This window comes from Tiliqua scincoides, chromosome 1, assembly GCF_035046505.1.
Source record: "Tiliqua scincoides isolate rTilSci1 chromosome 1, rTilSci1.hap2, whole genome shotgun sequence".
NCBI classification, from domain to species: domain Eukaryota; kingdom Metazoa; phylum Chordata; class Lepidosauria; order Squamata; family Scincidae; genus Tiliqua; species Tiliqua scincoides.
Window position 1 is genome coordinate 6,969,959 of NC_089821.1, and position 13,132 is coordinate 6,983,090.

Sequence of the window (13,132 nt, forward strand, 5' to 3'; positions counted from 1 at the left end):
GCCCTAACAGTCAAAAACAAATAAAGCATTTTCAATTAAAAATAAAAAGTGTTACGCAAGAAGACAAAGAAGACATCAAGCCAAAACTCTCCAAGCTTTCCATATTTGCAAGTATTTGTTTTCCAAATATCAGCTATTGTTCCCTTATTCATGAATAATAAATATTGTGATCTAGTGAATCATATCAAGTTCAGTGCAAAGGACTTTTATTCCTGGCCAAATTTTTAATTAAAAAAACACTTTTCTGACAGTTTGCCTGGACTTATTGTCCTGGTTTGATCCAAACGCTTTCTTTGTAAAGCAGAGACATCTTGTTGCTTATCTGAGAAACCAAAATATTACCCAACAATACCATTTTCAATGTGTCTCCATAAAGCTGTCAGATATCTCTCACCAGTTTGGGAGAGTCAGCTTGATCCTGTTGTTGGTTATTTTACATTTCTGCTGAACTTAAATAGTTTAGCTTCTTTTTGTTAGAAACAGATTCTAGATTTGTGGTGGTAGAAAGAGTTAAGATAGACGGTTGTGGAGACTGGTAACCCATAACTAGAAGTGTTTGAATGTGTTGTGGTTTACCTTATGCAGAAGAAGGCACATTGAATACAGTAAGGAATAGGCTGTAATTCTATCTTACTCACTGGAAACAATCACCACTACCAAGTCTGTAAGTCCTGAGATGTGTTGCATGCACTACAAATTTTGAGAGAAAGGGATGGTGGGCACTCCACTCTACTCATTCCTTAAAGTGATTTAATTTGGGTTCTAGACAGCTCTTCATGTGCTTAGTTTTCTACTTCAGAAATGTAATCTGAAACACAGTGTGTGGGAAAAATGAGAAGCACCCTCTTTGCTTAAAGAAAAACCATCAAAGTGCTACTGGCAGGTGTTCCATGACTCCACAGCAACTATCTCCCCTGCCACCACATGAAATGTGCTCCAAAAACCAAACGCAGCAACCTCAGCACATGACAGTGGGAAAGCTTTCATGTCATTGGTCTTGGACATAGGGTGGTGGATTATGAGATCTGCCACTGGTGGTTGGCAACCTTCAGTCTCAAAAGACTATGGTATAAGCCTACAGCATCCGGTATTCCCAGGCGGTCTCCCATCCAAGTACTAACCAGACCTGACCCTGCTTAGCTTCCAAGATCAGACGAGATCGGGCATGTGCAGGGTAACAGTTGCTGCCACTATAAACTCCAGATAAGATTAGCTGCCCATTTCACAAGACCTCCTGACAAATCTGTTTATCATGTGATTTCATGAGACCTTCTGACCGAAGTTGTGCCTGTTGCAAGGCTTTTCTGCCGCTTCTCCTCTCCCCTCTGTACTTGCTTAGGGTTGTTGCAGGGGAGCAACTGGTATGCTTTCCACTCCTACCAGATCCAGCTGGTGGGCCACTATTGGAAACCAAATGCTGGATTAGATAGGCATTTGGCCAATCCAGCAGGGATGTCCTTATATTCTTAACTAGGGTAGATAACCTGTATGACCAAGCTTGTAAGGCAACTCTGGGCCTACACTGCTATAGCCAATTTGCATAGCTACTGCAATGCTATGCATGTCTGCTCAGGAATCAGTCCCATTGTGTTCAATGAGGTTTACTCCCAGGAAAGTGTGCATAGGATTGCATCCTTAGTGTTTGGGATAATTGTTTTTGTCTGTTATATAGTGGGTCCATGCAAATAAAGGAAGGCATAGAGATAACAGCTCAATACATTTATTCCATCTTCAGAACAGAACCTGGCAATAAAAACACAAGGCAAACACCCCTGGCTTTTATACCCTTTAGACTCCCCATGATCGGTGCAGTTGAAACATTAACTAGGGGGCCAATTGGATGGTAGGATTTCGATCCATCACCCAGTTGGCCAGCCATAAGTCTGGGCCAATCAGTTATGCAGGATTTTGACCCTGCATAACTTACATACATAACACCCACTGTGCTTCTCCTTGTTTGCACTGAATGTATCAATGCTAGACAATATTTATGGGTTAAAAACTATAGGAAGAAAAGCAAATAGTCATAGAAACCCCAACAGTCTTTCAGTCAGGAGTGGGCAGGGCTTTTTTCTAATGGAACGCACCGGAATGGCGTTCCGGCACCTTTTTTATGCAGTCCCCCGCAGGTAGACTGCTGCTGCCCAAGGAGGCTCCATTCTGGCCTCAGTGGCCAGGCGCTCCCCCTCAGCAGGATGCGGTGCGCCCGCCCACCCCGGTCTGAAGCGGCCCATGAGCATCCGCCCTTCTCACCGCCGATTGGCTCCCTGGTTGCCATGGGTGGAGCTCCCAGCCCGGTCCCGGCTGCCTGGCCGCAGAGGTAGGAAGGCGGCTAAACTCACCCCTCTGCTCTGGTCATGGCCTGATCAAGAGCTTTCACGGTGACTTTCGGGCAGGTTGAGACTGGTCCTGGCTGGCAGGTGGCAAAAGCCTGGAGAAGGTTGTTGTCCTTGGCACTGCTCGTGCTCGTCCCCATGGCTGCTGGCTTATTTATCGATACACACACACACACACACACACACACACACACACACACACACACACACATGTATGTATGTATGTGTGTATATGCAGGGCTTTTTTTCTAATAGAAATAAAAATGAATAAAATAATAAATAAAAGATTAACAAGTTGTGAGTTCCTGCACCTATTTTTTTTTTTACAAAAAAAGCACTGTGAGTGGGTATAAATTGTGTTCATCATCCAACACACTGCACTTCACATCCATGTGAAACAAGATAAGCAGCTTGTATTCCACAGGGCCTTCTTTCTGGCCAAGGCTAGAACAGCCTCAAGTACCATTTAACTACCCATTAGCACCAGAATGCCACTACTTAATGTTTATGTTCTCTGGTGATGTCTCTTATAGAAAACAACAACAGAGTTTTTAGTACCAGGTTTTTTACTGCAAGAACACAGGATTGCCTAAGTATAGCAGCTTATTTGGGATATTCTCAGAGTAACCGCTAGCAGATCCCATTGATCCCATTGAGCCAGCAGAGTAAGGGCTCATCAGATCAAAACCTGCAGGCTTCTTTTTGCACTCTTGAACCTGGTGTATCCATTTCTTGAACCTATATACTTCAACCACGTGTACATATGGTGTCAGCCACATCAGCTACCACCTGGGCTTGTGTCCACCCTGTATCTCCTTCCAAGTGCCTTCCAATCACTTGTGAATAATGTCAACTGGTGAAACAAGGTAAAAGACTGTAGAAAGCCTTTCTTGACTGCAGTGTCTTTCAGTGACTTCTGTTAGATTTCTCCTCTCAGTGGATCCGAATTGAAAGCCTTTTACTCCATCTCTATAACCTCTAAGAGGGTGGGCTGGGATTATGGGAGAAGGCAATCCTGGATCCAGACCACAAAGGGCTTTACAGGTCAATACCAGCACCTTGAATTAGGACCAGAAGCAAATAGGCAGCCAATACAGTCACTGGAGCAATGGGTCCATCATGGCCACACACAGCTTAGCCTGCTCATAAACAGAAAATAAGAATGATTTTGAATTCGTACATTGTGATTTTTTTGTGGAAGAACAAGGGATCCAAGCAGGTGATAGAGAAACAGAGCTAGATTATTGTCTGGGGTTTAATTATAAGGCTCATTATAAGTCTGAACGTCATTTAAAATAGACCCTACACAATCATCTGTGAAGCACATTTCCTGAACTAAGCAGAGTTTATTCTGGAGTCGGAAAGAACTGTAACATGAGATCGAGGAACAGGTCTGCAAGCACTTCCGTGCAAATCTGAAAGCAACAGGCGAAAAATGCCGGACGGCACACTTTTCACATGCTTCCGTTAGAGGAGGAGAAGAAGATACACTGAAGTGAATGGGACCACCTTAAAAGACATAGAGGAAACATGGTGAAGTTGATGCTCTCTGTGCCAAATGTAAATCCCTGTTTATTGATAATAAAATCCCAAGTAAGTACCGAAGAGGGTGTGATGAAACCAAATCCCATGAGCTTATTGCGACAGCTGTAAAGTCATGCAAGACCCTAAGATGTCTAGATTCCAAAGTGACTGAGATCCATTTCATCCTTGACCTGTGGATGATGAGACTTTTGGAACAGTGTCACTAAATTCAAAGACTGTTCGGGGCACGGAGGGGGGAACCTGATAATCTGGTTTCATGGAATTGTGTTGCTTGCAGAACGATGCCCTATTATTGCTGTAACTTGACCCACCAAACAGCATTAAAACACAACTTTTCTATTCTTTATTACAGTAGTTTTCAAACGTTTTAGCACTGGGACCCATTTTTTAGAATGACAATCTATTGGGACCCACTGGAAGTAATGTCATATACAATGGAAGTGATGTCATGGCCAGAAGTGATGTCATCAATTTAGGATTCAAACCTAAGCTGAAATCAGCCAAAGGTCTCACTACGCAGCCTGCTTGTACTGTTATTTTGTATAGCTTGGAATTCAGACATTCCAGCTTGGAAGTCAAAGTAGACTTCTCCAACCCCACAGCCTTCCCTCCTTCCCAGTGTCCCACCTTCCCACCTATTCAGGTCAAAGTACCATGCCTCTCTTCTACTAGGAGCCTGCCCTATCTACCAGCTTTGTACTCTGTATTTTAAGCTCTGTATTTTCAATGGTGGCTGAGCAAGGTGCTATGCAACCCACCTGAAATAGGCTTGAGACCCACCTAGGGGGTCCTGACCCACAGTCTGAGAAATGCTGCCTTATTGTCTGTCGTTCTGCAGTTCTTGCCCAATTCAAAATGCCGTGAGACTGGCCCGGGTCAGGCAACAAAATCTGCTTCCTAAAAACAACAAAGGGCGCAATCCAAACCTGTGCTGGAGCAGGCAAGCCAGGAGGGCTGCGCTGCATGCAACGCAGGTTCGATGGCTGCAGCGGCTCAGCCAGGGGCAAGGGGAAGCTCTTCCCCTTACCCCTGGGTAAGGGCTGCGTTCCCCAATGGGTCTCCTCGGACCTGCACCACCTAAAGGAGCTCTGTCATTTGTGAAGTCCTTTTAAATAAAACCAGAAGTCCAGCACTTCTGGGTTTGAGGAAACTGCCCAAGGTAAGGAGGTAGATTGTGCCCTTTTAGCTAGCATCTGTGGAGGGTTGGCGGGAGATGGCAGCAGACTCGGCATGAAGGATGCAGTACACTGACCACTCTCTTGCCCTTACTCAATCCACTGCTAATGCAACCTGCATCACCTCACCTCATGGGTGGGCTATCCCTGCTGTCTGTAGTGGCATCCAGAAATACAGGTTGAGCCTCATTATTCGCGTGGGTTCCATTCCAAGCACTCACCTGGATGGCAAAAAGCGCACAAAAGCAAATTAATTTAAAAAACAAAGTTTCTTTGCTCCGGTGATTTAAAAACAGCCTTGCTGACCTTTGTGATTTCAGATAAGAGTCCTTAAGAAGACAATCCATCAATCAGTCCTCCTCCAAGTGCTTTCAAAGGCACTTCACTCAGTCCCTCCCTTCACCAATGCAAAGTGATCACTTTTCTTTCAGGGGGAAGCGAAGGAGTCGCCTGGAGAGAGAAGGACTGATGGATGGTCAGCCAGCTGCCCTCTCTCTCTCTCTCTCTCTCTCTCTCTCTCTCTCTCATTAAGGAGGCTATTGTTAAAGGACTGTTCAGTTTTTTAAACTGATTTTAAAGGGATGCATTTTTCCCCTTCTCCAGGGATCAGCACATTCCTTCTCATTTGCAGTGGCCATTCGTGTTGAGTCAAATCCGTGTATAAAAAAATCAGTGTATACTACAAGGCTGGACCCGTAGGCATATACAGCAATATCTTGACTTTCATCCACTTCACTTTCATTTTGCTCTTTCAGTCGTTTTCAATTATAACCACATTTCAGATTTTGTCCATGTGCTTTCCTCTTTCATCTGATTTCCTCCAACCTTCCACAAAGTTTATCAGCATTCCTATGTCTATTTTTCTTTTATTTCTGTTTATTTATGTCTCACATACATTCACGTGTCTGCTCTGGTGGTCCCTATCCAGACAAAAGTGCAGTTTTTGTTTTTTTGCACCAGCTTTCCTGCTATGGGAAATCTTGATTAGCCAGTCATGACACCTTTTCATGGAGAAACTCTGCATGCAGTGGTGTAGCTAGAGGGGTTGCAAAGCACTAAGTTTTGCAGGGAACCCCCCGGAGAGTGCAAATGGCCCCTCCCCTTCCCCTTTGGAATACCATACCCCTCTGTTTTGCTCCCCCCACCTGGAATGGCTCCAAAGGGGAGGGGCAGGGCCCTCTTACATGCTGCAGTGAGGCTCCCTGCAAAACTAAGTACTTTGCACCCCCTCTAGCTAAGCCACTGTCTGCATGCTCTGTTTGCTAGAGCCAGAGAACTGTTCCATTTTGAAGACTGAGTGGCTGACTTGAGACCAAAAGAAAGGATATAAACAAGCATGTGTGATCCTTTGTTTATGGGTCTGTGGATAGGTTCACCTTGTAACCTGTAGAAAGTTTAAAACTAAAACTCAAGGATACTTTCATATTGGAGGTCAATTTTGGCAGCCAAAAATACGTACAAGTTGCAAAACCCCTCTTAGATCATTTGTTAGAACATACAATATGTTTCAGAGAAGTGGTGCCTGAAGGCAACTCTATTTGAAGACAACCTATGGCAAACAGCAGCACCCGCTTAAGCCCAGAGACATTAAGGTAATGGAGCATAAAATAGTTGCATACTCACTGTGACACATGGGCAAATGGCCAGTAGGGCATAATCTTGGAAGTTGTCTCAACGAGTATATATTTGCTGTTCTTGCTCCTCTAGCAGGAAAGCCCAAAGCAAAAACTTGTACACGTTGCTTCTACAAGTACGACAACCTTTGTTTCCATGTCGCGCGTCTACTACAACCAAAGTCTTGGAGCAGCCCAGGTGCCAGATCACCTTCAAGCACCAAGTGGTTTTGTCAACGCTAAACAATGAAAAATGTTCGGGTCTAATAAATCTTCACGGTGGCTCGGCGCAAAAAGGATTCAGCACAGGTGATTTTGTAATTGTAATTCATTAGGAAAAATTAGCAGCACTTAATGATCCTGAAACATTTCTGTCCACCTGTGGGCTGTGCTCGACTAGTGTTTGGGAATTAAAACTTGTTGGACAGAAAACTGGGAACCGGTTCCTATGTAACACATTTTCTTTCCTCCAAGGAGGAATGTCTGCTGAAGTCGTGTAAAAAATAAAGAAGGAAAATGGCTTTTGCAAGAATGATCTGTGACCAGAGAGCTAGTCTCTTGCTCATGAATCTTTTTTTTTTTTTTTTTTTTGGGGGGGGGGGAATGAATTTTCCATTCCCCTATATCTTTCCTACATTCCTTTGGGAAGAACTCTTTTTTTTTGGTTAGAAATGACCCAAATGAATTCTTGTTAACATGTTTCATAGTTTCTTATTAGTGCATGTCTAGTTTGGGTAAAAAGTAATGGTTCGTATTATATATGCAAAACATAACCTCTTAATTTACAACTCTATAACACATTCAAAATTATAATATCCTGCTAATGTGAAAAAGCCCAAGTAAGCTTTATTAGTGTGTGGAGAGTGGAGCCAAGGTCATTTAAGAGCCAAGTAGAAATGTAAAAGGAGTTTGATGAGATTGTCAATTTCAGACTAGGGGCGTATGTGTGAAGTCTGCAATACCTGACTCTGGTTTCCATTCTAACCCTGTGTTTTGCCAAATCCCAATCCACTGGGCCTTGCAAGCCAGTCCAATCAATCAGAGTTGCCAATAAGCCAAGTCACTGTCCAATCCGTCAGGTTCCAGGTAGGTCAGTCCAATCAATCAGGGTATCCAAATCAAAGTTCAAAGCCAAAGTCCAGTCACAATCCGATTCCCAATTCCGTAAACCCAGTCAGTCTCCTCTCCTACCTCCAACCTGCACTCCTATCACCCACCAACCCTTTCTGCCTCAGGTGCTCCTTATATCCCTGAGGGCCTTATTACCTTCCAGTGGCTCCAGCTGTGCAGCACACTCTGCTGGATGCCCAGGTCTTACCCTTAAAGGGGCCACTGCTGACCCCACATCTACCTCCTCGCCAGTTCTTCCGCAATTCCAATACATTCCACCCCTTGGTGTCACAGTGGTCCCCTTTATCAATTGTCCATTGATTTCTTTCTTGGGCCATCCACCCCTTGGTCTGCCTCATCTTTTCCATGCTGGTTGCTGAAGCTCCCATATAGTCAAGTCCCATTCTATCCATCTCTGATCCCAATCTGTCCAGGTCATGCCCCATCCCAGAGGGGAGCTTATCAATTCCAGTGGTCCTGCAGTTAAGTCCAGAGGCCATCCTATTAATTGCAGGCATGCTGGCTCCTCCACCTCCATCTGTTTCTCTCTCTAGGGCATCCCCAAAACTGTGAAGCATTCCCATTCCATTTCTTGGGGAGTCTCTTTCAAACCCACCTCCAGTGGCAAAGCCCATTTTATTCATCCTGCCAAGCCCCATTCTAGGAGGATAATGGCCCAAACTCTCCATGCCATGGAAAGGGCCTTCCATTCCTCCCATTTTATTCATCCTAAAATCCAAGCCTTCTATACCCATTGTTCCAGGTCCCAAGTTGCCTATCCCCAGGCCCTTGGTCAAGTGGTTTGCATTAATAGGTATCCCTCCTGGTCCCAGCCCCATACCAATGCCCCCAAGTCCATGAGGAAGCTGCTGGGGTTGCTTTGGAGGGCAGCAGTCTCTGTTTGGTAAGGCTCGTACATCCATCTTCACCTGCATCTGTCTACCAAACAGCAACTGTCCATTGAACATGGAGATGGCCTGGACAGCTTCAATTACTTGCTCAAAAGTCACAGTGCCGATCCCTCGACTTCTGCCATCTTTGTCTTTAAAAATGTCCGCACAGACAACCACACCGGCCATGCTGAACACATCCTTCAGTTTCTTCCAGCCAACTTTGTACTTCAAATTGGCCACAAACACAGTGCTTCCCAATCTGCCAGCCTGAAAAGAGTCAAAGAGGCCCTCTTTGCTGCTCCTGCAGCCCCACCCCTTTATCTCTAGTCCAGACTGGCACTTCAGTTCAACCAGGCGTCCTGCCTGTGCCTTATACAGGCTCTCTGCAGCCTTTATATCTTTCAGGCCATTTGCAAAGGCCTTCACATATGTGAGATTCTTCTCTCTTTCAATGCAAATTAGCCCTTTTAACTTGGCAACTTCCTCCCTCAGAATTCTCTTTTCCACATCCTCCCCACCTGACCCCCTGAGCCTTTTCAGGGAAAGGATGCCATATTTAATGAGTCCACCCATATACTGCACCATCTGGAAAATGGTCCAAAGAATGCTCAAAGTAGCCCAGGCATTCCATAATGGGGCAGGAGCATTTGCTTTCCATACAGCAAGGTCCAGGGCCTCCCAGATCCGCCAGAGATCCATTTGCTTGCTCTCTTATTAGACAAGGGGATACTACTTGCCTTGGGCTTGTACCCCACTCCTGGTACCAATTGTTTTGCCAAATCCCGAGCCACTGGGCCTTGCAAGCCAGTCCAATCAATCAGAGTTGCCAATAAGCCAAGTCACTGTCCAATCCGTCAGGTTCCAGGTAGGTCAGTCCAATCAATCAGGGTATCCAAATCAAAGTTCAAAGCCAAAGTCCAGTCACAATCCGATTCCCAATTCCGTAAACCCAGTCAGTCTCCTCTCCTACCTCCAACCTGCACTCCTATCACCCACCAACCCTTTCTGCCTCAGGTGCTCCTTATATCCCTGAGGGCCTTATTACCTTCCAGTGGCTCCAGCTGTGCAGCACACTCTGCTGGATGCCCAGGTCTTACCCTTAAAGGGGCCACTGCTGACCCCACATCTACCTCCTCGCCAGTTCTTCCGCAATTCCAATACACCCTGAGAAGTAACAAAGTGAAGAAACATTGTGATATGTAGTGTATGCATCTTGTGTATGCATGCCGCTGGTGTACATGAAGAAGCAGTACCATAGCTAGAGGGGGGGGCAAAATGGTAAGTATGGCAGATGCCACAATGCACTGTGTAAGTGGCCCCTCCCACTCACCATTGGAGCCATTTTGGGCAGTGATGGCAATGTGCAGGAGATGCTTTTTGGTTTGGCAAGCACCTGCACATTGCCGTCACTACCCATAAGAGCAGCCCCACTGGATCAGGCCATAGGCCCATCTAGTCCAGCTTCCTGTATCTCACAGCGGCCCACCAAATGCCCCAGGGAGCACACCAGATAACAAGAGACCTGCAAGGCCTCCTGGGAATTGTAGTTAAGAACATAAGAACAGCCCCACTGGATCAGGCCATAGGCCCATCTAGTCCAGCTTCCTGTATCTCACAGCGGCCCACCAAATGCCCCAGGGAGCACACCAGATAACAAGAGACCTGCAAGGCTTCCTGGGAATTGTAGTTAAGGACATAAGAACAGCCCCACTGGATCAGGCCATAGGCCCATCTAGTCCAGCTTCCTGTATCTCACAGCTGCCCACCAAATGCCCCAGGGAGCGCACCAGATAACAAGAGACCTGCAAGGCTTCCTGGGAATTGTGGTTAAGGACATAAGAACAGCCCCACTGGATCAGGCCATAGGCCCATCTAGTCCAGCTTCCTGTATCTCACAGCGGCCCACCAAATGCCCCAGGGAGCACACCAGATAACAAGAGACCTGCAAGGCTTCCTGGGAATTGTAGTTAAGAACATAAGACCAGCCCCACTGTATCGGGCCATAGGACCATCTAGTCCAGCTTCCTGTATCTCACAGCGGCCCACCAAATGCCCGAGGGAGCACACCAGATAACAAGAGACCTCATCCTGGTGCCCTCCCTTGCATCTGGCATTCTGACATAGAATGGCTCCGATAGTGAGTGGGAGGGGCCACTTACATGGTGTGCTGTGGCTTCTGCGGTATTTGCCACCCCCTCCCTCTAGCTACTCAACTGCTTAGCAACAGTATCTGAATTTCTGACAGTGGTTTTCTTGAATGGACACGATCCTGGTTGCTACCATTTATACACGAAATCCCATTTGCATACATTTCTCCACATATTCCTGTAACAATATTGGGTTTATATAGGCATATTTCAAGGATGTGACCATTCTTGTCATAACCACAGCATCCACGCATGCTAATTGTTTGATCTGGAATACGAATCAGTTTCACTGAGCATCTCTATTCTGTAATCCACAGACGGGCAACCCCTGGCCTGTAGGCCATTTGTGGCCCTCGGGGAGCCCCAATCTAGCCCACAGGATGCCCCCAGTCTCCAATGAGCCATTTGTTTTCTGCTTTTCCCTGGGCATTATACTACACACACCCCACCCCACCCCCCCAATTTCTCTGAACAACTTATGTTTCATGTGTTTCTTACTTGGTCTGGCCTTGGTTGAGTGTTGTGAGAGTTAGGACAGACAAAAGAAAATATTTCTTCACTCGGCGTGTAATTAGTCTGTGGAACTCCTTGCTACAGGAAGTAGTGACGGCATCTTGCCTAGATGCCTTTAAGAAGGGATTGGACAAATTTCTGGAGGAAATTACAGCCCAGTCCTAGCTGGGTTTTGCACTGGTGGAACTTGGGTTTTGGCAGTGCAAGGCGCTTTGAGAGTACGTGAAAGTCAGGCCGCCGTTGTGTGCTTTTGGGCCATTGCTGCAAATGGGCAGTGGTGCAGCATGTCCACCAGTGGCTCCTGGAGGACCCACTGCCTGTGGTAAGTTGCACCAGTGTACACCAGGATGCCACTCTCCTTTCCTTTCCTCAGTCCTTGCCAGCTGTATAGCTGACATAGATTTGAGTAGTCCCATGGTCCACGAGGTGAGTAGAAAACATGTTACTTCTGGCAGGCCTCTTGATCACCCCCTCACCATTGCTTGCAGTGTATGCTTCGTATTGTTGTAAATGGCTGGGAATTGGATTGCACATTTTGATTCTCAGTTTACCTTTCAAAATGCCATCAGTACTCCACTTTTACAGCCTGATCCTATCGGGCCCGCGCCAGACTCAGTGTTACAAATGTGTCATGAGGCATACCTGTGACACTCTGTTCTGGTCCGCCACCCACGCTGCCTCAGCTCAAGCCTACACTGAACCATCATTAGGCAGAGGCCCTTTGCATGGTGAGCACCAAGCGGCAGAACAGTAAGTTGGGGCAGGGGGGAGATGTTAGAGGGGAGGGCAGAAGGAAGGTGGGGCAGAGGCGGGAGGGGCCAGAGATGGCAGCAGGCCCTGCCACCATATCCTAACCCCCCTTCTGGCCTGGTAGAGCAGATTCGAGGAGACCCATTGGGGCTGCCTGGTCATTACACGGGGTGAGGGAACGTAAGCTTCCTTACCCTGAGTAGCCCCGGTACTGCTTCCCTGCCCCATGGGATGCAGTGGTACCCATTTCGGTGTCGCTACAGCCCTGGGTACTGGGAAGCACTGGATTGGGCTGCCCGATAGCAAAGGTGTGTAGTAAGGTATTAGTGCCCTCCAGCTGCGAAACCTGTCGACACTGGGGGCCTGAAGATTCTTGAGTTTCAACTTCTTTTGGAAGCATTATAAAACATTTCTGTGGCGAGAGCCAGGGAGATGCCAGTGTGACATTTGGGAGGTTCTCTGTTTATGCTATTCTAAGTTGTGCAATCAGAACTTAATTTGAATTTGAATTAAATATTATATTTCTGTGAGTCTTCAGATGTGCCAGGCTCTTAATTCCAAAGGGGACACATAAATAAAATATGAAGACAACTGAGGAATAAAGCTGATCCAAAATAATAGCGATGTATCTTATTTTTACTTGTTTATAAAAGCCTCTAGAAGAACTTGGAAGCCATCACGGTTAATGCATTATAATTGGCAATGGTGATTAACCATGATTAGCACAGAGGTAGCATGACCCAAATTCCTCTCGAGAAACCCAAAGTGAATACGCTATGCCATGAATATGGCACTCCCCCAGCATTATGGAAAATGTGAATTCAGTAGAATAAAATATAAAGGACTATGAAGCTATACCCTGCAAGAGGACTATATTTCAAGTGATATGTCATGGTTCTCTGTCTCAGTAAACCACAAGAGTACGTTCGTTGGCATTCAATGGATGTGAATTATTTTGACATAATGGGTAAGAAAAGGAAATTTCTCTCCCTTTTTTTGGAAAATATTTTCTGCTCTATATTTTGAAGAATAGCATTTTTCCTCACCATC

General features: G+C 46.0%; 1 pseudogene; it reads right to left on the reverse strand.

Moving 5' to 3' along the window:
* Positions 1-1,072: 1,072 nt before the first annotated feature.
* Positions 1,073-1,189, reverse strand: LOC136638336 (5S ribosomal RNA; annotated as a pseudogene).
* Positions 1,190-13,132: the final 11,943 nt, after the last annotated feature.